This window comes from Ranitomeya imitator, chromosome 6 (assembly GCF_032444005.1).
Source record: "Ranitomeya imitator isolate aRanImi1 chromosome 6, aRanImi1.pri, whole genome shotgun sequence".
In the NCBI taxonomy this organism is placed as follows: domain Eukaryota; kingdom Metazoa; phylum Chordata; class Amphibia; order Anura; family Dendrobatidae; genus Ranitomeya; species Ranitomeya imitator.
In genome coordinates, this window is record NC_091287.1 from 158,638,924 (window position 1) to 158,660,722 (window position 21,799).

Genomic DNA, 21,799 nt, shown 5'->3' on the forward strand with positions numbered 1-21,799 from the left:
CCTTATACTTACCTGGCCGCCCGAGGTCCCGTCCGTCTTCTCCCTGGGCGCCGCCATCTTCCAAAATGGCGGGCGCATGTGCAGTGCGCCCGCCGAATCTGCCGGCCGGCAGATTCGTTCCAGAGTGAATTTTGATCACTGAGATATAACCTATCTCAGTGATCAAAATAAAAAAAATAGTAAATGACCCCCCCCCTTTGTCACCCCCATAGATAGGGACAATAAAAAAAATAAAGAATTTTTTTTTTTTCACTAAGGTTGGGGTAAGAACTAGGGTTAGGGTTAGGGGTAGGGTTAGGGGTAGGGTTAGGGGTAGGGTTAGGGGTAGGGTTAGGGGTAGGGTTAGGGCTAGGGTTAGGGTTAGGGGTAGGGTTAGGGTTAGGGGTAGGGTTAGGGGTAGGGTTAGGGCTAGGGTTAGGGTTTCGGTATGTGCACACGTATTCTGGTCCTATGCGGATTTTTCCGCAGCGGATTTGAAAAATCCACAGTGCTAAACCGCTGCCGATTTATCGTGGATTTACCGCGGTTTTTCTGCGCATTTCACTGCGGTTTTACAACTGCGATTTTCTATTGGAGCAGTTGTAAAACCGCTGCGGAATCCGCAGAAAGAAGTGACATGCTGCGGAATGTAAACCGCTGCGTTTCCGTGCAGTTTTTCCGCAGCATGTGTACAGCGATTTTTGGTTCCCATAGGTTCACATTGAACTGTAAACTCATGGGAAACTGCTGCGGATCCGCAGCGTTTTCCGCAGCGTGTGCATACCTTTAGAATTAGGCTATGTGCACACGGTGCGGATTGGCCGCTGCGGATCTGCAGCAGAGTTCCATCAGGTTTACAGTACCATGTAAACATATGGAAAACCAAATCCGCTGTGCCCATGGTGCAGAAAATACCGCGCGGGAACGCTGCGTTGTATTTTCCGCAGCATGCCAATTCTTTGTGCGGATTCCGCAGCGTTTTACACCTGTTCCTCAATAGGAATCCACAGGTGAAATCCGCACAAAAAACACTGGAAATCCACGGTAAATCCACAGGTAAAACGCAGTGCCTTTTACCCGCGGATTTTTCAAAAATGATGCTGAAAAATCTCATACGAATCCGCAACGTTGGCACATAGCCTTAGAGTTGGGTTGGAATTAGGGTTGTGGTTAGGGTTAGGGGTGTGTTGGGGTTAGGGTTGTGGTTAGGGGTGTGTTGGGGTTAGGGTTGTGATTAGGGTTACGGCTACAGTTGGGATAAGGGTTAGGGGTGTGTTGGAGGTAGAATTGAGGGGTTTCCACTGTTTAGGCACTTCAGGGGGTCTCCAAACGCAACATGGCGCCATCATTGATTCCAGCCAATCTTGTATTCAAAAATTCAAATGGTGCTCCCTCACTTCCGAACCCCGACGTGTGCCCAAACAGTGGTTTACCCCCACATATGGGGTACCAGCATACTCAGGACAAACTGCGCAACAATTACTGGGGTCCAATTTCTCCTGTTACCCTTGAGAAAATAAAAAATTGCTTGCTAAAACATCATTTTTGAGGAAAGAAAAATGATTTTTTATTTTCACGGCTCTGCGTTGTAAACGTCTGTGAAGCACTTGGGGGTTCAAAGTGCTCACCACATATCTAGATAAGTTCCTTGGGGGGTCTAGTTTCCAAAATGGGGTCACTTGTGGGGGGTTTCTACTGTTTAGGCACACCAGGGGCTCTGCAAACGCAACGTGACGCCCGCAGACCATTCCATCAAAGTCTGCATTTCAAAAGTCACTACTTCCCTTCTGAGCCCCCACGTGTGCCCAAACAGTGGTTTACCCCCACACATGGGGCATCAGCGTACTCAGGAGAAACTGGACAACAACTTTTGTGGTCCAATTTCTCCTGTAACCCTTGGGAAAATAAAAAATTCTGGGCTAAAAAATTATTTTTGAGGAAAGAAAACGTATTTATTATTTTCACGGCTCTGCGTTATAAACTTCTGTAAAGCACTTGGGGGTTGAAAGTGCTCACCACACATCTAGATAAGTTCCTTTGGGGGTCTAGTTTCCAAAATGGGGTCACTTGTGGGGGGTTTCTACTGTTTAGGCACACCAGGGGCTCTGCAAACGCAATGTGACGCCCGCAGACCATTCCATCAAAGTCTGCATTTCAAAAGTCACTACTTCCCTTCTGAGCCCCCACGTGTGCCCAAACAGTGGTTTACCCCCACACATGGGGTATCAGCGTACTCAGGAGAAACTGGACAACAACTTTTGTGGTCCAATTTCTCCTGTAACCCTTGGGAAAATAAAAAATTCTGGGCTAAAAAATTATTTTTGAGGAAAGAAAACGTATTTATTATTTTCACTGCTCTGTGTTATGAACTTCTGTGAAGCACTTGGGGGTTCAAAGTGCTCACCTCACATCTAGATAAGTTCCTTTCGGGGTCTAGTTTCCAAAATGGGGTCACTTGTGGGGGGTTTCTACTGTTTAGCCACATCAGGGGCTCTGCAAACGCAACGTGACGCCCACAGAGCAGTCCATCAAAGTCTGCATTTCAAAACGTCACTACTTCACTTCCGAGCCCCAGCATGTGCCTAAACAGTGGTTTACCCCCACATATGGGGTATCAGCGTACTCAGGAGAAACTGGACAACAACTTTTGGGGTCAAATTTCTCCTGTTACCCTTGGGAAAATAAAAAATTGCGGGCTAAAATTCATTTTTGAGAAAATATATATTTTTTTTTATTTTCATGGCTCTGCGTTATAAACTTCTGTGAAGCACTTGAGGGTTCAAAGTGCTCACTACACATCTAGATTAGTTCCTTTGGGGGTCTAGTTTCCAAAATGGGGTAATTTGTGGTGGATCTCCAATGTTTAGGCACACAGGGGCTCTCCAAACGCGACATGGTGTCCGCTAATGAGTGGAGTTAATTTTCCATTTAAAAAGCCAAATGGCGTGCCTTCCCTTCTGAGCCCTGCCGTGCGCCCAAACAGTGGTTTACCCCCACATATGGGGTATCTGCATACTCAGGACAAACTGGACAACAACATTTGTGGTCCAATTTCTCCTATTACCATTGGCAAAATAGGAAATTCCAGGCTAAAAAATCATTTTTGAGAAAAGAAAAATTATTTTTTATTTTCATGGCTCTGCATTATAAACTTCTGTGAAGCACCTGGGGGTTTAAAGTGCTCAGTATGCATCTAGATAAGTTCCTTGGGGGGTCTAGTTTCCAAAATGGGGTCACTTGTGGGGGAGCTCCATTGCATAGGCACACAGGGGCTCTCCAAATGCGACATGGTGTCCGCTAACAATTGGAGCTAATTTTCCATTCAAAAAGTTAAAAGGCGCGCCTTCCCTTCCGAGCCCTGCCGTGTGCCCAAATAGTGGTTTACCCCCACATATGAGGTATCGGCGTACTCGGGAGAAATTGCTCAACAAATTTTAGGATCCATTTTATCCTATTGCCCATGTGAAAATGAAACAATTGAGGCGAAAATAAATTTTTTGTGAAAAAAAAGTACTTTTTCATTTTTACGGATCAATTTGTGAAGCACCTGAGGGTTTAAAGTGCTCACTAGGCATCTAGATAAGTTACTTGGGGGGTCCAGTTTCCAAAATGGGGTCACTTGTGGGGGAGCTCCAATGTTTAAGCACACAGGGTCTCTCCAAACGCGACATGGTGTCCGCTAACGATGGAGATAATTTTTCATTCAAAAAGTCAAATGGCGCTCCTTCCCTTCCGAGCCTTACCATGTGCCCAAACAGTGGTTTACCCCCACATGTGAAGTATCGGTGTACTCAGGAGAAATTGCCAAACAAATTTTAGGATCCATTTTATCCTGTTGTCCATGTGAAAATGAAAAAATTGAGGCTAAAAGAATTTTTTTGTGAAAAAAAAGTACTTTTTCATTTTTACGGATCAATTTGTGAAGCACCTGGGGGTTTAAAGGGCTCACTATGCATCTAGATAAGTTCCTTGGGGCGTCTAGTTTCCAAAATGGGGTCACTTGTGGGGGAGCTCCAATTTTTAGGCACACGGGGGCTCTCCAAATGTGACATGGTGTCCGCTAAAGAGTGCAGCCAATTTTTCATTCAAAAAGTCAAATGGCGCTCCTTCCCTTCCAAGCCCTGCCGTGCGCCCAAACAGTGGTTTACCCCCACATATGAGGTATCAGCGTACTCAGGACAAATTGGACAACAACGTACGTGGTTCAGTTTCTCCTTTTACCATTGGGAAAATAAAAAAATTGTTGCTGAAAAATCATTTTTGTGACTAAAAAGTTAAATGTTCATTTTTTCCTTCCATGTTGCTTCTGCTGCTGTGAAGCACCTGAAGGGTTAATAAACTTCTTGAATGTGGTTTTGTGCACCTTGAGGGGTGCAGTTTTTAGAATGGTGTCACTTTTGGGTATTTTCAGCCATATAGACCCCTCAAACTGACTTCAAATGTGAGGTGGTCCCTAAAAAAAATGGTTTTGTAAATTTCGTTGTAAAAATGAGAAATCGCTGGTCAAATTTTAACCCTTATAACTTCCTAGCAAAAAAAAATTTTGTTTCCAAAATTGTGCTGATGTAAAGTAGACGTGTGGGAAATGTTATTTATTAACTATTTTGTGTCACATAACTCTCTGGTTTAACAGAATAAAAATTCAAAATGTGAAAATTGCGAAATTTTCAAAATTTTCGCCAAATTTCCGTTTTTATCACAAATAAACACAGAATTTATTGACCTAAATTTACCACTAACATGAAGCCCAATATGGCACGAAAAAACAATCTCAGAACCGCTAGGATCCATTGAAGCGTTCCTGAGTTATTACCTCATGAAGGGACACTGGTCAGAATTGCAAAAAACGGCAAGGTCTTTAAGGTCAAAATAGGCTGGGTCATGAAGGGGTTAAAGGAGTATACAGTGATAACATCTACATCAAATATCACAGTGTGTGAGATTGACCCTATATAGGGATTGTATAAAACCAGAAAGATCAAATCTTTTTACTAAAATTAGTAAATCAAGATATTTACATAATGGAATATGAAATGTGGTATAAGAAATCATTAAAGTGAACCTGTCACCCCCAAAATCGAAGATGAGCTAAGCCCACCAGCATCATGGGCTTACCTACAGCATTCTTGAATGCTGTAGATAAGCCCCCGATGTATCCTAAAAGATGAGAAAAAGAGGTTAGATTATACTCACCCAGGGGTGGTCCGGTCCGGGGCCTCCCATCTTCTTAGGATCACGTCCTCTTCTTGTATTCACGCTGTGGCTCCGGCGCAGGCGTACTTAGTCTGCTCTGTTGAGGCCAGAGCAAAGTACTGCAGTGCGCAGGCGCCGGGAAAGGTCAGAGAGGCCCGGCACCTGCGCACTGCAGTACTTTGCTCTGCCCTCAACAGGACAGACAAAGTACGCCTGCGCTGGAGCCGCAGCGTGAAGACAAGAAGAGGACGTCATCATAAGAAGATGGGAGGCCCCGGACCGCAACGCCCATCGGATCGGAAAGGTGAATATAATCTAACCTCTTTTTCTCATCTTTCAGCATACATCGGGGGGCTTATCTACAGCATTCCAGAATGCTGTAGATAAGCCCCTGATGCTGGTGGGCTTAGCTCACCTTCCATTTTGGGGGTGACAGGTTCCCTTTAACCCCTTAATGACTGTCAATACGTCTTTTAACTGACCTGAGATATAAGAGAATAGCCTCCCCATACAGGTGACAATCCAGCAGCTGTACACTATAGCTGACAACTTGCTTTATCAGCCACGATCAGTGTTGGCACCGTCCAAATCTGTTTAACCCCTTAGATGCTGCTGTCAATAGTGACTACAATCATTATAAATGGTTAACAGAGTGTGGGGGCTTCCCCTTTATCCCAATTGGCACCATGAGGTCATAATTTTGTGGTCCTAATGTTTGCCATGGCAATTCATGACTAAATAGTGGCCTTAAGGTACCGTCACACTAAGCGACGCTGCAGCGATACCGACAACGATCCGGATCGCTGCAGCGTCGCTGTTTGGTCGCTGTAGAGCTGTCACACAGACAGCTCTCCAGCGACCAACGATCCCGAGGTCCCCGGTAACCAGGGTAAACATCGGGTAACTAAGCGCAGGGCCGCGCTTAGTAACCCGATGTTTACCCTGGTTACCATCGTTAAAGTAAAAAAAACAAACGCTACATACTTACCTACCGCTGTCTGTCCCCGGCGCTGTGCTTCTCTGCTCTGGCTGTGAGCGCCGGGCAGCCGGAAAGCAGAGCGGTGACGTCACCGCTCTGCTTTCCGGCCGCTGTGCTCACAGCCAGTGCAGGAGGAGTGCAGAGAAGCACAGCGCCGGGGACAGACAGCGGTAGGTAAGTATGTAGCGTTTGTTTTTTTTACTTTAACGATGGTAACCAGGGTAAACATCGGGTTACTAAGCGCGGCCCTGCGCTTAGTTACCCAATGTTTACCCTGGTTACCAGCGAAGACATCGCTGAATCGGTGTCACACACACCGATTCAGCGATGTCTGCGGGGAGTCCAGCGACGAAACAAAGTTCTGGACTTTCTTCCCCGACCAGCGACAGCACAGCAGGGGCCTGATCGCTGCTGCCTGTCACACTGGACGATATCGCTAGCGAGGACGCTGCAACGTCACGGATCGCTAGCGATATCGTCTAGTGTGACGGTACCTTTAGAGTCTGCCGGCTGTAGTAATCTGTTCAGAACTTAAGGTACCTTCACACTGAGCAACTTTACAACGAGAACGACAACGATCCGTGACGTTGCAGCGTCCTGGATAGGGATATCGTTGTGTTTGACACGCAGCAGCGATCAGGATCCCGCTGTGACATCGCCGGTCGTAGCTGAAAGTCCAGAACTTTATTTGGTCGTCAGGTCGGCGTGATTCGTCATGTTTGACAGCAAAAGCAACGATGCCTGCAATGTTTTTTCACAGGGCTAACAACCAGCGAGAACAATAAGTACGTCACTGGATCGCTCCTGCATCGTTCTAGAGTTGCTGTGTTTGACATCTCTACAGCGACCTAACAGCGACGCTCCAGCGATCTAGTTTAGGTCGGATCGTTGTCTATATCGCTGGAGCGTCGCTAAATGTGACGATACCTTTAGAAATATTTAGGTGGTAAAAATACACATTGTCATTTCTGTATGCCACTTTGCATTAATTCCTGCAAAGCACCTGAAGGGTTAATAAACTACCTGACTGCAGTTTTCAATATGTCAGGGGGTTCTGTTTTTAAAATGGTTTAACTTTTGGGGGTTTCCCAATATATGGGAGCCCTAAAGGCACTTCAAACCTGGATAGGTCTCTAAAAAAATAAATTTTGAAAATTTCTTTGAAAAAATGAAAAACTACTGCTACATTTTTAAACCTCCTAAAATGCTAACAAAATAAAATAACATTTTACAACTGGTGCCGATGTAAAGCAGACGTATGGGAAATGTTATTTATTAATGGCATGACTATCTGGATTAAAGAGAATCATTTAAAGTTTGAAAATTGGAAATTTAAAAAAAAAAAAATCTCAAATTCCTGATATCTTATATATAATTGCCTAGAATACTACTTCCTGCAATTTGTGCCAACTTCCGTGGCTTTGTCCGGAGCTAATGTCCGGAGATAATGTCCGGAGATAAGTGACATCAACAGTGTCCAGTGTCTGATTGGTTGCCGCCTGCTGCGAGCGACCAATCAGAAACGTGCCGTACTGTGACACACTCCGCCCGCCATTTTGGTGTGATTTTTGAATTTTTACCTCACAGCAAGTTTCTACTGCGTGGAGGCGGGCCCAGTGACGTTGCTCTTCAAGCTCTTGCCGAATTTCAAGTATATATGGATTCTAGACTCCCGATTCTTTAGAATCGGGCTGCCATCTAGTATTTTATAAACAAACACAAAACATATTGACCTAAATTTATCATTATCATAAAGTATAATGTGTCACGAAAAAACAGTCTCAAAATCACTGGGATTTGTTGAAGCGTTCCAGAGTTATTACCACATATAATGACACTGGTCAGATTTAAAAAATGTGGCTCCGTCACTAAGGGGTTAATCTATCGGCGTGTCACTATGGCGTTAAGTACCATTTTGCAGATACAAAAGCCCACATTCTTGCGGGAAGGCTTTCCAAAAGTTCATCTGAACAAATGTGTGCCTGTTCCATAAGGTCCATTGCTCCAGAAACCAGCAGTGCTGCACCTTACAATCCAAGTGAGGCTGGTCATTAACCATTCTGATCTTAGGCTTGTGTACAGTCGATCAATTACGGAAGTCCATTTCTTTTACGGATGTCACTTTTAAAGCAGTTTGGGACTCTGGTGCCTGATTCAACAGACAAAAGACAATTTTTGTAAGTCATGCATTTCAGTACTCAGTGGCTCGCTCAGTGAGTTTGTAGCCTACGCCTCCACAAGCTGAGGAGTCATGCCCTTGTTCCACCCAATGCAGCAGAATTGGGAAAACAAGCCACAAACATTGAGTTGCACAAATTTTGCGACAGAATTTTGGTGTGATCACCTTGATAATTCAGAGCCCGGGTGTCTACACTACTGCTAAACCTGTGGCCAGACATATGCATCCGTATGCCTCCACCTTCTATTCAGTTGGTGCTCCATTCTGAAGAGTACATACTGAAAACACACCTTGCCGACTAATGGAAACAACCTGTGTCCATCTTAATGCTATGGAGAAACCCTTGTTTTTCTGATTGAGGATTCCAGGGGAGAGACTAACTTATTATGTTCTTATCAGTGTTTTTGAGCAATTTGTTTTGGACAATACAGAAGAAATCTTCAATATTTATACCGGCTTTAAAGCTGGTTCATATTTGTGATTGTCCTTATTTCAATGGAAATCTATGGGTCAAAAAAAAAAAAAAAAAAGAACAGACCGCACTCCGATAACATCCATGTGATATTCGTATGCTGTTTGTAGATGATAAAAACTGACGAACCCTGATAGTATAAACGGACACTGACCAACTTCTGAAAAAAAAAATCTGATCAAAAACACTGATGAAAATTCATCTTTTTTTGCATATGAGAAAAATGAATGATTTCTGAATGAGCCCTAATACGCAAGGCCTTTTCCAAAGATAGACCATTAAAGCACCACTCCAGGACAGTTTTTTTTAACCCCTGGATTGGTATCACCAATATAAGCTCCCTGACCCCAGTACTATACTGGTCAGCCACAGTCTACTGTTCTCAGCGCCGCTCCAGCGGTCTCCTTCAGATTGTGACCCGCCAGATCACTCCAGTGTTTACTGGGCGAGCTAGAGGTCACTTCTCCGTGCAAGTCTATCACAACCAAAACAAGACCCTCACACTTGCACTGAGAGCTTGTGACCATTCACAACGTTCAATGACTTCTAGTCATTGGCTATGGTCACAAAATAGTAAAATGGGACAGGAGTGGTGCCAGGAACAACTGGAGATGGCAGCTAGCAAGTACAGTATAAAATCAGGGGCAGGAGGGGACATGGATTAGTAATAATACTCCAGCAGTGCAATTAAAAAATAAATAAAAAACACGCTGGAGTGGCGCTTTCATTTTAAAAGGCTGAATGCCCCTTTTAAACCCAGAGCCAAAGTTAGTCAATGCAGCTGTTCACATATTTTGGCATTAATTAATATTCACAGCATGTCTAATGGTTGTCAAAATCAGCACAATACCTAAAGGCAGAAACACAGCATGAAAAATTTGCTTCATATTTTAAAGGGACTTTGTCAGCACAACATGATTGTTCAAACCAAGTACAGGCTCTCGGTGCACCCATTGACTGCTATGGGCACATATTGTACATAGATGGGTTTTTGCCTTTATAATTAATCTGTGAGAACAAAATTTTGGCATGCACCTTGGCACACTAGAATACAAAAGATTCCTCCTTAGAAACATTGCTTCATAATAAATACAGAGCTACATAGTCTACAAGCCTACAACCTGCAGTAACCACCGATCGACCAAACCGCTGCACGGCCAGCTCTACCCTCACCTACTGTATCCTCACCCATCCCTTGTAGATTGTGAGCCTTCGCGGGCAGGGTCCTCACTCCTCCTGTACTAGTTGTGACCTGTATTGTTTAAGATTATTGTACTTGTTTTTATTATGTATACTGCTCCTCACATGTAAAGCGCCATGGAATAAATGGCGCTATAATAATAATAACATATTGTCACCATGCAGTGACAAACCTCTCCTTAACATTGGCATATGGCTACTTCTTGCCATTTATACAGGTCCTTTGTTCATGGCTTTGCTGTACACATGAGGTGAGAACATGAGCCTGTGAGAACTACGTTCCCTGTTCAATATGACCAACGACATGTCAAATAACCCGATTAGGGAGCTCGATGTATTAGGTAATAAAAGTAAACGAGATCGTAAAGCCTTGTTCATACAATTTTTATTGTTTTTTCAGTCATACCGGAATCAAAGGGCTTCTTTTTTATGCAAGGTATAAAGTGAAAGATGATGCCTCCTAATTGTTTAATTCAGCCATGTTATACAAGAGGAGTCTAGAATTACAGCTCTTTATCCTTACCGCAGCTCCACCCTACAAAAGCACCTGTTCCTGGCCCTGACTAGCAAAGCGTGCTCCATCGCCCCACATTCTCTTCATGAACACTTGCATCTATAGAGCTGATTTACATTTCTTGCAGCGTCTTATGTGGGATGTCTAGAATGATCATCACTGACAACCTAAATACTGAAACCACATGTGTAGCTGGCTGCACATCCTGCTCATACAGCACCAAGCGGAAATCTCTAACAGCAGCAGAAGGAAAGTCACTTGTGACAAAGTGCAATCCTGGTAAAGTTTGTATGTCCTGCTCTACAGTGTTACTGGTATACGGCCAGTAGTACTGGTGTAAAGGGAGCAGCTGCTGGAATAGTTACATCTACATCTAATGTGTAACTCGCTGATACTGTAATGATAAACACACTAAAGAAAATATTGTCTGCTATATATTAAAACACAAATCTAGCCATAAATACTCAGCCTGGCACTATGCTATCAACCCGATGGACACCATTCACATCCCCTGCTGGCGATTATTCATCTTCAGTAGTCTCCTGAACAAGTTACATTCCACGTGACTTACTTGAGTGACTCCTGATGATGCATGCGCTTACAGATCAACTAGACACTTTTCTGGTTGCTTACACCAAATATAAAAGGGCATTCGGAACTTAGACATTCATGGCATGTCTTTCAGAATACATCTGAAATATACAGGTCCCTCTAGTGTTGAGGTCCCCTGAGCCACCTAAGCAGGTTAACCACAGGCGTCCCCCAAGCCACCTCACCAGGTAAGCCACAGGCATCCCCCCGAGCCACCTCACCAGGTAAACCACAGGCATCCCCCCGAGCCACCTCACCAGGTAAACCACAGGCATCCCCCCGAGCCACCTCACCAGGTAAACCACAGGCGTCTCCCGAGCCAACTCACCAGGTTAGCCACAGGCGTCCCCCCGAGCCACCTCACCAGGTAAGCCACAGGCGTCCCCCCGAGCCACCTCACCAGGTAAGCCACAGGCGTCCCCCCGAGCCACCTCACCAGGTAAGCCACAGGCGTCCCCCCGAGCCACCTCACCAGGTAAGCCACAGGCGTCCCCCCGAGCCACCTCACCAGGTAAGCCACAGGCGTCCCCCCGAGCCACCTCACCAGGTAAACCACAGGCATCCCCCCGAGCCACCTCACCAGGTAAACCACAGGCGTCTCCCGAGCCACCTCACCAGGTAAGCCACAGGCGTCCCCCCGAGCCACCTCACCAGGTAAGCCACAGGCATCCCCCCAAGCCACCTCACCAGGTAAACCACAGGCATCTCCCGAGCCAACTCACTAGGTTAGCCACAGAAGTCCCTCCGAGCCACCTCACCAGGTAACCCACCTCACCAGGTAAGCCACAGGCATCCCCCCAAGCCACCTCACCAGGTAAACCACAGGCATCTCCCGAGCCAACTCACTAGGTTAGCCACAGAAGTCCCCCCGAGCCACCTCACCAGGTAAGCCACAGGCATCCCCCCGAGCCACCTCACCAGGTAAACCACAGGCATCCCCCCGAGCCAACTCACCAGGTAAGCCATAGGCATCCCACCGAGCCACCTCACCAGGTAAGCCACAGGCGTCCCCCCGAGCAAACTCACCAGGTAAGCCACAGGCGTCCCTCCGAGCCACCTCACCAGGTAAGCCACCTCACTAGGTAAGCCACAGGCATCCCACCGAGCCACCTCACCAGGTAAACCACAGGCGTCTCCCGAGCCAACTCACCAGGTTAGCCACAGAAGTCCCCCCGAGCCACCTCACCAGGTAAGCCACAGGCGTCCCTCCGAGCCACCTCACCAGGTAAGCCACAGGCGTCCCCCCGAGCCACCTCACCAGGTAAACCACAGGCATCCCCCCGAGCCACCTCACCAGGTAAACCACAGGCGTCTCCCGAGCCAACTCACCAGGTTAGCCACAGGCGTCCCCCCGAGCCACCTCACCATGTAAGCCACAGGCTTCCCCCCGAGCCACCTCACCAGGTAAGCCACAGGCATCCCACCGAGCCACCTCACCAGGTAAACCACAGGCGTCTCCCGAGCCAACTCACCAGGTTAGCCACAGGCGTCCCCCCGAGCCACCTCACCATGTAAGCCACAGGCTTCCCCCCCCGAGCCACCTCACCAGGTAAGCCACAGGCATCCCACCGAGCCACCTCACCAGGTAAACCACAGGCGTCTCCCGAGCCAACTCACCAGGTTAGCCACAGGCGTCCCCCCCCCCCCCCGAGCCACCTCACCAGGTAAGCCACAGGCGTCCCCCCCCCCCCCGAGCCACCTCACCAGGTAAGCCACAGGCGTCCCCCCGAGCCACCTCACCAGGTAAGCCAAAGACGTCCCTCCGAGCCACCTCACCAGGTAAGCCACAGGCGTCCCCCCGAGCCACCTCACCAGGTAAGCCACAGGCGTCCCCCCGAGCCACCTCACCAGGTAAGCCACAGGCGTCCCCCCGAGCCACCTCACCAGGTAAGCCACAGGCGTCCCCCCGAGCCACCTCACCAGGTAAGCCACAGGCGTCCCCCCGAGCCACCTCACCAGGTAAGCCACAGGCGTCCCCCCGAGCAAACTCACCAGGTAAGCCACAGGCGTCCCCCCGAGCAAACTCACCAGGTAAGCCACAGGCGTCCCCCCGAGCAAACTCACCAGGTAAGCCACAGGCGTCCCTTTGAGCCACCTCACCAGGTAAGCCACCTCACCAGGTAAGCCACAGGCATCCCACCGAGCCACCTCACCAGGTAAACCACAGGCATCCCCCCGAGCCAACTCACCAGGTAAGCCATAGGCATCCCACCGAGCCACCTCACCAGGTAAGCCACAGGCGTCCCCCCGAGCAAACTCACCAGGTAAGCCACAGGCGTCCCTCCGAGCCACCTCACCAGGTAAGCCACATGCATCCCCCCGAGCCACCTCACCAGGTTAACCACAGGCCATATGTGAACAACTTGCTACATTGACTTCTGTGGCAGTTAGGAATACAGCTGAAACATATGCATGGGACCGATTGTTATCAAACATACAAGATACTATTGTCCATACTGGGAATTTCTAATGTTTATATACCATAATTGGGCACCTACAGAGACACATCAAGGATCAATGCCAAGAGCCGCACCGCCAGGTTCCACCTAGGGTCCCAGAAACACAAGGTTAAATAAACTTTTTTTTTTTTTTAAATAGTGCAAGTTAAGCAAAATCAGGGGGTTCTGCTGAGAAGGGTGTAAAATACACCCTAAAATGTGTGTCTCAGCTGTAGGGAAGGGTGAATACAGCAGTCATAAATTGAAGATAGTCTAGATCAATGAACCGTTAACAGACTTATTCACACAACATGCATAACAGAGGACAAGATCAGCAGTACAGCTAAAAGAGAGACAACATCAACGCGTTTCGGGTGACAGCCCACCCGGCCTCATGAGTACAGCTGTGGCATTATTGCCTGTGGCGATAGGTTACCACATGAGCCAGATATTCTGGGATCAGTTATGAATTAGTTGATCACATGAATTCACACCAAAACATCCACAGGATAAATCACCATGCTTTGGATCTTAAAGTCTCATCAGAGGTCAGTCTGATTTTGTTCCACGGCCCGTGGGTTAGATTTTGATGGTACTTGAATGTGGTGAGAAAAAACGCAGAACATTTGCTATGTGGTAACATACCGAGTGCCCAGCAGCTCTTCACCTTCCACACAGCGCCAGTCAACTCTTGTCTGAAGATCCACCCTCTAATATATGGGGGTCTCACCTACAGTCCTGGGCTGTACGTTACCCTCATCAGCCTGGGCAGGAGCACAAGGGACCACTAACCCCAAGGGGAGGATTTCTAGAGAAGCCTTTATGTGTGGGGAACGGAATAACTGATATATTCAGCAGCTTTCTGACATCCCATTACCTGAGGTTGTATAGACACCAAAGAGCTGTACTACTGGCCGCCCAGCGAGGACAGGAACTACAACTCCCAGCATGCACTGACAATATAAGGCCGTGTTCACACCTGTGCCATTATATGCCACCACAGCCCCCATCAGTGGGGTGCAGAGCAATCCTTGCACCAAAGCAACAGAGAGCCACATATTGGTAAGAATGCGGCAGTGTAACTACAACTCCCAGCAGTACCAGGCTCTCCAGCTGTGCTGCTCCACAACGGTGGCCTGAGAAGACGATAGTGATCTGCAAACTGCAGGGACAGGAGAAAACGATCATCCCTGGATGCTCAGCCAGCCCCGGATCTGGAGAAAACTACAACTCCCAGCATGCCAGGGCCACCTGAGTGATCTGCAACCTGTTGCTCTCCAAGTGCCCTGCCAAGAGAACAGCCAGCCAGAGGAGACACTACAACTCCCAGGATCAGAATGAAGACGCGAGGACTGTGGTGAAGCAGCCAGGTATCACGGATGGATGGAGAGTGGGAAAGCTGGGTGGATCCTGATGTCCGAGAGCAGAGCTGGAGATCGGGAAAGCGAACAGTCCATGCTATGGCAGTGGAGGCACTACACCTCCCAGCATGTCTTGATAACATATGTGGTGCACTATAACTTCCAGCATGACCTCTGAGCAGAGGCACAGGAGAGGAGGGCACAGCTGTGCGGGCGCAGGAACTTCTGCCTCCGCCGTGAGCCGCACACAGCAGGAAAGTTGCTTTTCGGCCGGTCTGCAGCTGCCCCCAGTGCGCCCCCCAGCGTGCCCCCGTGCCGCATACACCCCGCAGCGGGTGTCAGTCCTACCTGAGCGCAGGGCAGCCTCCTTCCCGGGCAGTTATAGCCTCTGCCTGCTCCTGCCGCGGTTCACCAGCTGCAGACTCTTACTGGGTGGAGGAGGAGCCAGAGCGGAGGGCGGAGCCGCCACAGAATGCCGCCTAATGCCGAGGAGGTCGCTGAGCTCCTGTCACACACTGTGTGGTGGTGATGCCCTCAGTCCGCCGCTCGTCCCCGGCCACAAGCTGTGCTGCAGCCGCTGCGACCAGGCTGCTCCTCTACAGGAATGAAAGCCCCAGCTCCTCCATTGTAGTAGTCGCTCACCCCAGAGCTAGTTGTGTCTGTTCCTGAGAAAGCTGGGTGCTGAGCAGCATGGCCGCACTGCTGTGCCCAATGGCCCGGTCTCCATCAGTTTCTACTGCAAACACGAGGAGCGGAAGCCACCATGCGACACTGAGGTCGCCACCATGCGACACTGAGGGCCGCCGCAGTCACTGAGCTGTGGCGTCCGGTGGTCGCAGGCACACACTATCGCTTGGGGTAATCCCTCTGTAGGGTATGGGCACTGTTCACACCTAGTTGTTTTGACGAGGCTGAAGTTGGTTTCTTATTCGTCGGTTTCTTATTCGGCAATTTTTTCTTTTCTGTTTTTTATAGGTTTAACAACTAAAAATAAACATCATAATAATAACATAGAATGCAGCGAGGTGCCCTAATTTGAATACGCTTAAAAACGGCTACAAAAAATAATAAAACTGGCACAAAAATGGGCACCAAAGAGCGCTGAAGAAAGGGTTAAATGCCTTTGGGCCACTGATCTCACACTGCAGACATATAGAACAGGGCGCCCCACATCAAAACTAGTTATTTCCAGCCTGGCCCAAATGGGTTCTGGGCACCAGAACTGGCATCAAAGTGGGCAAACAGCCCATTTTCACAGATTTGAATAAGTAACTGATGTTTTTAAGGGGTTAAATGCCTTTGAGCCACTGATCTGACACTTAAAATACACAGACAGTGATGCCCTGCATGAAACCCAGGTCCTTTCAGCCTGGCCAAAATGGGCTCTGGGCACCAAAACTGGCATCAAAGTGGGCAAACAGCCCATTTTCTCAGATTTGAATAAGTAACTGATGTTTTTAAAGGGTTAAATGCCTTTGGGCCACTGATCTGACACTTAAAATACACAGACAGGGATGCCCTGCATCAAACCCAGGTCCCTTCAGCCTGGCCCAAATGGGTTTCGAGCACCAGAACTGTCATCAAAATGGGTAAATAGCCCATTTTCACAGATTTGAATAAGTAACTGATATTTTTAAGGGGTTAAATGCCTTTGGGCCACTGATTTGACACTTAAAATACACAGACAGTGATGCCCTGCATCAAACCCACGTCCCTCCAGCCTGGCCCAAATGGGTTTCGAGCACCAGAACTGTCATCGAATTGGGCAAACAGCCCATTTTCACAGATTTGAATAAGTAACTGATGCTTTTAAGGGGTTAAATGCCTTTGGGCCACTGATCTGACACTTAAAATACACAGACAGTGATACCCTGCATCAAACCCAGGTCCCTTCAGCCTGGCCCAAATGGGTTCTGGGCACCAAAACTGGCATCAAAGTGGGCAAACAGCCCATTTTCTCAGATTTGAATAAGTAACTGATGTTTTTAAAGGGTTAAATGCCTTTGGGCCACTGATCTGACACTTAAAATACACAGATAGCGATGCCCTGCAACAAACCCAGGTCCCTTCAGCCTGGCCAAAATCGGTTCTGGGCACCAGAACTGGCATCAAAGTGGGCAAACAACCAATTTTCTGTGCCGCGCCCTCTGCGCTGTTTTAGCTTCAAAACCGGCGCCTGTGCTGTCTACTACTGTGTGGGGCATGCGCAGTAAGCTCTGGCCGTCTGACGTCCCAACCAGGCTTGCAGACTGCGCGTGTGCGGCCGCCCTGCCTATGAATCCCTGCCCCACACTGCATAATGCATAACACAGTGCGGGGCAGGGATTCCCAAGGTGGGTGGCCGCAATGCCCGCACAGGCGCAGTCTGCAAGCCTTGCTGGGACGTCAGACGGCCAGAGCTTACTGCGCCTGCAAACACAGTAGTAGACCGCGCAGGCTCCAGTTTTGAAGCAAAAACAGCGCAGAGGGGGCGCCGCCGAAAGCCCCTGAAGATTTGAGTGACGGCAGAGTAGCGGTTCAAGCTGGGGAGTGAGGACCCGCCTCCATGGACAAAGATAGGTATTTTGCATAACTTTCAAAACGCTTTATTTTCGGAATACATGAACCAAAAACTAAAAGAGCCACCTTGTTAGAATGCAACATTACTGCTGCACAAGGTGGCTCTTTTAGTTTATAACGGTTGGAAGGGGGTGACAGTGGCCTTTTAACCCCTTCCCGACCTGTGACACAGTGTATGCGTCATGAAAGTCGGTGCCAATCCGACCTGTGACGCATATGCTGTGTCACAAAATGATCGCGTCCCTGCAGATCCGGTGAAAGGGTTAACTCCCATTTACATAGTTACATAGTTATTAAGGTTGAAGGAAGACTATATGTCCATCTAGTTCAACCCATAGCCTAACCTAACATGCCCTAACATGTTGATCCAGAGGAAGGCAAAAAAAACCCATGTGGCAAAGAGTAAGCTCCACATTGGGGAAAAAAATTCCTTCCCGACTCCACATACGGCAATCAGACTGGTTCCCTGGATCAACGCCCTATCAAGGAATCTAGTGTATATACCCTGTAACATTATACTTTTCCAGAAAGGTATCCAGTCCCCTCTTAAATTTAAGTAATGAATCACTCATTACAACATCATACGGCAGAGAGTTCCATAGTCTCACTGCTCTTACAGTAAAGAATCCGCGTCTGTTATTATGCTTAAACCTTTTTTCCTCCAACCGCAGAGGATGCCCCCTTGTCCCTGTTTCAGGTCTATGATTAAAAAGATCATCAGAAAGGTCTTTGTACTGTCCCCTCATATATTTATACATTAAAATAAGATCACCCCTTAGTCTTCGTTTTTCCAAACTAAATAGCCCCAAGTGTAATAACCTATCTTGGTATTGCAGACCCCCCAGTCCTCTAATAACCTTGGTCGCTCTTCTCTGCACCCGCTCCAGTTCAGCTATGTCTTTCTTAAACACCGGAGACCAGAACTGTGCACAGTATTCTAAGTGTGGTCGAAGTAGTGACTTGTATAGAGGTAAAATTATGTTCTCCTCATGAGCATCTATGCTTCTTTTAAGGCATCCCATTATTTTATTTGCCTTTGTAGCAGCTGCCTGACACTGGCCACTGAATATGAGTTTGTCATCCACCCATACACCCAGGTCTTTTTCATTGACGGTTTTGCCCAGAGTTTTAGAATTAAGCGCATAGTTATACATCTTATTACTTCTACCCAAGTGCATGACCTTACATTTATCCCCATTAAAGCTCATTTGCCATTTATCAGCCCAAGCTTCTAGTTTACATAAATCATCCTGTAATATAAAATTGTCCTCCTCTGTATTGATTACCCTGCAGAGTTTAGTGTCATCTGCAAATATTGAAATTCTACTCTGAATGCCCCCTACAAGGTCATTAATAAATATGTTAAAAAGTAGAGGGCCCAATACTGACCCCTGTGGTACCCCACTGCTAACCGCTACCCAGTCCGAGTGTGTTCCATTAATTACCACCCTTTGTTTCCTATCCCTAAGCCAGCTCTCAACCCACTTGCACATATTTTCCCCTATCCCCATTATTCTCATTTTATGTATCAACCTTTTGTGTGGCACCGTATCAAAAGCTTTTGAAAAGTCCATATACACTACATCCACTTGGTTCCCTTGGTCCAATCTGGAACTTACCTCTTCATAGAAACTATTCAAATTAGTCTGACATGAACGGTCCCTAGTAAACCCGTGCTGATACTGGGTCATGAGGTTATTCCTCTTCAGATACTCCAGTATAGCGTCCCTTAGAATGCCCTCCAGGATTTTACCCACCGTAGAGGTTAAGCTTACTGGCCTATAATTTCCGAGTTCAGTTTTTGTTCCCTTTTTGAATATTGGCACCACATTTGCTATACGCCAGTCCTGCGGCACAGACCCTGTTATTATGGAGTCTTTAAAGATTAAAAATAATGGTCTATCAATGACTGTACTTAATTCCTGCAGTACTCGAGGGTGTATCCCATCCGGGCCCGGAGATTTGTCAATTTTAGTGATTTTTAGACGCCGCCGCACTTCACCCGATCTGCAGGGACAGGGGGAGTGGTAGTACAGCCCAGGAGGGGTGGCTTCACCCACCCCTTCCCGTGGCTACGATCGCTCTGATTGGCTGTTGAAAGTGAAACTGCCAATCAGAGCGATTTGTAATATTTCACCTATTATAACTGGTGAAATATTACAATCCAGCCATGGCCGATGCTGCAATATCATCGGCCATGGCTGAAAACACTGATGTGCCCCCACCCCACCGATCCCCCCCCCAAGCCACCGATCTGTCCTTTACACTGTTCCGCTCCCCTCCGTACGCCTGTCCGCTCCCCCCCGTGTACTTGTCCGCTCACCCCCGTGCTCCAATCCCACCCCCGTGCTCCAACTACCCCCCCTACACTCTGATCCACCCCCCCTGCAGTCCGATCCACCCCCCGGTGCTCCAATCCCCCCCCCCCCCCGTGCTCCGATCCGACCCCCCCGTGCTCCGATCCACCCCCCTGTGCTCCCCCCCACCCCATCATACTTACCGAGCCTCCCGTGGTCCGTCCGTCTTTCCTGGGAGCCGCCATCTTCCAAAATGGCGGGCGCATGCGCAATGCGCCCGCCGAATCTGCCGTTTCAGATTCGTTTCAAGTGCATTTTGATCACAGTGATCAAAATAAAAAAAATACTGAATGACCCCCCCCTTTGTCACCCCCATAGGTAGGGATAATAATAAAATAAAGTTTTGTTTTTTTTCTTCCACTAAGGTTGGGGTAAGAACTAGGGTTAGGGTTTCGGTATGTGCACACGTATTCTGGTCCTCTGCGGATTTTTCCGCTGCGGATTTGATAAATCCACAGTGCTAAACCGCTGCGGATTTATGGCAGATTTACCGTGGTTTTTCTGCGCATTTCGCTGCGGTTTTACAACTGCAATTTGCTATTGGAGCAGTTGTAAAACCGCTGCGGAATCCGGAGAAAGAAGCGACATGCTGCGGAATGTAAACCGCTGCGTTTCCGTGCAGTTTTTCTGCAGCATGTGTACAGCGATTTTTGTTTCCCATAGGTTTACATTGAACTGTAAACTCATGGGAAACTGCTGCGGATCCGCAGCATTTTCCGCAGCGTGTGCACATACCTTTAGAATTAGGCCATGTGCACACAGTGCGGATTTGGCTGCGGATGCGCAGCGGATTGGCCGCTGCGGATTCGCTGTAGTGTTCCATCAGGTTTACAGTACCATGTAAACCTATGGAAAACCAAATCCGCTGTGCCCATAGTGCGGAAAATGCCACGCGGAAACGCTGCGTTGTATTTTCCGCAGCATGTCAATTCTTTGTGCGGATTCCGCAGCATTTTACACCTGTTCCTCAATAGGAATCCGCAGGTGAAATCCGCACAAAAAACACTGGAAATCCACAGTAAATCCGCAGGTAAAACGCAGTGCCTTTTACCCGCGGATTTTTCAAAAATGATGCTGAAAAATCTCACATGAATCCGCAACGTGGGCACATAGCCTTAGGGTTAGGGTTGGAATTAGGGTTGTGATCAGGGTTAGGGGTGTGTTGGGGGGTTAGTGTTGGAGGTAGAATTGAGGGGTTTCCACTGTTTAGGCACATCAGGGGTCTCCAAACGCAACATGGCGCCACCATTGATTCCAGCCAATCTTGTATTCAAAAAGTCAAATGGTGCTCCCTCACTTCCGAGTTCCGACGTGTGCCCAAACAGTGGTTTACCCCCACTTATGGGGTACCAGCATACTCAGGACAAACTACGCAACAATTACTGGGGTCCAATTTCTCCTGTTACCCATGTGAAAATAAAAAAAATACTTGCTAAAACATCATTTTTGAGGAAAGAAAAATGATTTTTTATTTTCACGGCTCTGCGTTATAAACGTCTGTGAAGCACATGGGGGTTCAAAGTGCTCACCACATATCTAGATAAGTTCCTTGGGGGTCTAGTTTCTAAAATGGGGTCACTTGTGGGGGGTTTCTACTGTTTAGTCACACCAGGGGCTCTGCAAACGCAACGTGACACCCGCAGACTATTCCATCAAAGTCTGCATTTCAAAAGTCACTACTTCCCTTCTGAGCCCCAACGTGTGCCCAAACAGTGGTTTACCCCCACACATGGGGTATCAGCGTACTCAGGAGAAACTGGACAACAACTTTTGGGGTCCAATTTCTCCTGTAACCCTTGGGAAAATAAAAAATTCTGGGCTAAATAATTATTTTTGAGGAAAGAAAACGTATTTATTATTTTCACGGCTCTGCGTTATAAACTTCTGTGAAGCACTTGGGGGTTCAAAGTGCTCACCACACATCTAGATAAGTTCCGTTCGGGGTCTAGTTTCCAAAATGGGGTCAATTGTGGGGGG

The 21,799-nt window shown here is 47.7% G+C and overlaps 1 protein-coding gene across 4 annotated transcripts in view; it reads right to left on the bottom strand.

Moving 5' to 3' along the window:
- Nucleotides 1-15,616, bottom strand: part of ELMO1 (engulfment and cell motility 1) — a 562,162-nt gene extending 546,546 nt beyond the window's left edge. For 3 of the 4 annotated variants that reach the window (XR_011314008.1, XM_069730236.1, XM_069730233.1), the window contains exon 1: nt 15,255-15,348. The gene's annotated coding sequence lies outside the window, so the exon portion shown is untranslated. Of the gene's footprint in view, nt 1-15,254 lie in introns of all 4 variants that reach the window. The other variant, XM_069730235.1, reaches the window with a different exon arrangement.
- Between the last annotated feature and the right edge of the window lie 6,183 nt (nt 15,617-21,799).